This window comes from Cucurbita moschata, unplaced genomic scaffold (genome assembly GCF_002738365.1).
Source record: "Cucurbita moschata cultivar Rifu unplaced genomic scaffold, Cmos_1.0 Cmo_Scf00039, whole genome shotgun sequence".
NCBI lineage: Eukaryota > Viridiplantae > Streptophyta > Magnoliopsida > Cucurbitales > Cucurbitaceae > Cucurbita > Cucurbita moschata.
The window spans coordinates 1,361,830-1,364,910 of NW_019268555.1; the positions used below are offsets into that span (position 1 = coordinate 1,361,830).

Consider the following 3,081-nt stretch of genomic DNA (forward strand, 5'->3'; position numbering starts at 1 on the left):
AGCCCCAAACGGCTCATCTATCAGCTATTTAAGGATAAATCAACAAATTTTTAATTGTCTCCACATCAAATTGTTCATAGTGTGAGAGCCCGTCTTGATAGTTTAAAATTAAAGCTTAAGTTAGTAAACTGTAAGGACTGGGCTGATTCGATGACTCAAAAAAGTGGGTAAAATTTTCCTTCTTGATAAAACCATTAAAATTTAAAACATAATTTACATTATACCAAAATAGTGCGGCACATTACCAATTTAGAAAACCACATAATGGTTAAAACACAAAATAAAGGACAGACACAAAACATTTTAAAACAAAGGGTTGAAGACGACGGGTGAGGTTTGTCTATGGCACCTGCTCTAGAGTCCGCTCCCATCCTCGACAAGCTCCTTATCACCTGGAAAAAAAATGAAGAATAAGGAATGAGTACAAGACTCAGTAAGTAGCCTACTTGTAGGCTCTTAATCGTGTCCTTGATATGCTAGGGCACCACATTCTTTGTTCATGTTCTTGTTCTTGTTGTAAGTACTTAAGCCCTCTAATTCTTGTTCTTGACTTAGGGTTCTTATCTTGATCTTTCTTGAGGATCTTGGTCCTTGAGTCCTAAAACCTTGGTTTTCCTTTAAGGGTCTTTGTACTATGGTTTTTGGTTCTTGGTCATTTGTTCCTAGTTCTTGTCCTTAGAACTAGGACACTCCCCCTAGGATTTACGGCACCTGACAATCCTGTGTCCAAGGCTTCATGCGTTCCAAGCAACGTAGTCTTACCGCATCTTAGGGCTTGCCCTTCGATACGGTCTGCTTAATCCTATGCCCAAGGCTTCATGTGTTCCAAGCAGCATAGTCTGAAAACCTACATCCAAGGCTTCTTACGTTCCAAGCGATGTAGTCTTAATATTGCATCAAGGGCTTGCCCCATAATACAGTCTGCTTAACCTACGCCCAAGGCTTCATGCGTTCCAAGCGGCATAGTCTGAAAACCTACATCCAAGGCTTCTTACATTCCAAGCGATGTAGTCTTAATACTGCATCAAGGGCTTGCCCTATAAGACAGTCTGCTTAACCTACACTCAAGGTTTCATGTGTTCCAAGCAGCGTAGTCTAAGTCATGAGCATGCTGTACCGTGGGAGGTCTTAGGAGGTTCTTGATTCGTGGCTAAGGTAACTTACTCTCTTCTTGTTCCTCCATGACCTTAGACTACTCCCCTTGATAGACCGTAAAGGTCACTTGCTCAGTGCATACTTCAACATAACATCTTGCAAGTCTGCAAGGCATCTCTTCTAGGGGAGAGAATCTTGAGGCATGACATCCTGCAAAGGAAACATGGTGCAGGGCATCCTTCCTAGAAGAGGAATTCTTGGGCACCGCTTGGTGGGAGGTCATGGGTCACTTTGGACATGACTAGAGTATTACCTAGCATTCTTGAGTTTTTGAGTTTGGGAACCTTGGTCCTTCGTCCTTGAGTGGCACCTAGCATTCTTCTTACTTGGGTAGTTGTAAAGCTTGTGTGTTGTTGTTCTTGGTTCTTAATCTTGTAAGTTTCTAAGGTCCTAAATTTTTTGGGGCATAAGTTGTAACTTATATTTGTAACCATATGAACCCATCTTAGTGTAAGTTGTTCTAGAAGGTCATAGCTTCCTAGGGAGTTCTTTAGAGGGTTCTAGAAGGGTCTAAAGTCTTGTGGTGTTTCCTTTAGATATTTCTTGGATCTTAACTTGGCTTAGGTTCCAAACTTACTCCAATCAACTTGAAACCTCAAACTTACCTTCATGTCCTTCATAATTGACCTTATAAGAAGTAGCAAATCATTCGGAGCACGTATAGACTTTGAAAACTCATCAGTAGTCCTAAGGACATTTTGGTCATTTCACCCCTAATTCTTGGTTTTGCAACTTAACGTGTTCCAATGCCTCTCAAACTTCACCAAATCATCAAACATCATAAAATAAGATCTACTTCAGGGTTTCATAGCATTTGGAGGTCATCTAGGTCATGAACTGTAGGTAGATATCCATAGGGCATTATGGTCATTTTGTATCATTTCTTGGTTTACCTACTTATCCTTATCCAATGACTACCAAGCTTCATATATAACCTAAACATGCTATAATACGCTCAGCATTAAAATTTCATAGGCAGCGGAGTTCATCTAGTGGGTTATTTTAACGTCACCTAAATCTTGGGCAATTTATTCGGTTCAAGGTCTTATCTTACGGTTCCTAGGGTTTTTCTTTCATTTATCCTAATTCATACTTGTTTTAGGGTTCATATCAAAATCCAAGCGATTCCTACAAGTATTTCTTAACAAAACATCCAAGGTGGCTACTTACATCGTTGTCGACATTCGGGACCTCTTTTCTTGAGCTTCCGGTACCCGAATTACTTCAACTTTCCTTTCACAGATTCCTTATTGTGTCTACTTTCTGGAACCATAAAGTTTTTTATGAGAACCAGTCTAGAAAGGGGCTAAAATAGAGAAAAACTGAGGGAAGGTTGAGTTTTGGGGTTGACATGGCCGATTCAACTGAACCGGCCACGTCTTCGTCTTCTTCCTCCAGACGGGAAGAAGACGCGCGCGACCGTTCGCGCCATCATCTATAACTCGCCCTCCCCAGCTCCTATCACGCCGCTTCTCCCCTCGATTCCTTCATGAAACCTAAAGAGGGTGTTATAAGGAAGATCTAAGGATAGATTTTGTACCTTTTCTTGGATCGTAGCCTAAGATATTTGCTTCCAAAGTTCATCCAAAATATGATTTCTTGCCGGAGTAAAAACAGAGGATTTCTTATTGGGTAGCCGATTCTAGTGGTTTTCGAAGCTCGATTTCTTCACGAAACCTTTTCCTACATCTACTTTGATATTTAGTCCATCCTTTAATACCAACATTGATCTGGTTTTGATGGTCCATGATTAAAATAAGCTAGTAAGTCCCTAATTATCTCCACACTATATTGTTTGTTATAATAAAGAAAGAAAAATATGTCTGGGATTCGAGTCCAAGTTTTACCATTATTTATTATAATCTAGGCCTCTAGGCTGACATGTCATCTCATCATTTAATATCAATGTTGATCTTATTTTGACCG

General features: G+C 40.1%; 1 long non-coding RNA gene across 1 annotated transcript; it reads right to left on the bottom strand.

Moving 5' to 3' along the window:
• Positions 1-299: 299 nt before the first annotated feature.
• LOC111432640 lies at positions 300-2,725 on the bottom strand. The gene is made up of 3 exons (XR_002708668.1): positions 2,696-2,725; positions 2,347-2,418; positions 300-392 (listed from the first exon to the last, which is right to left on the bottom strand). It is a non-coding gene; the product is annotated as an uncharacterized LOC111432640 (long non-coding RNA).
• Between the last annotated feature and the right edge of the window lie 356 nt (positions 2,726-3,081).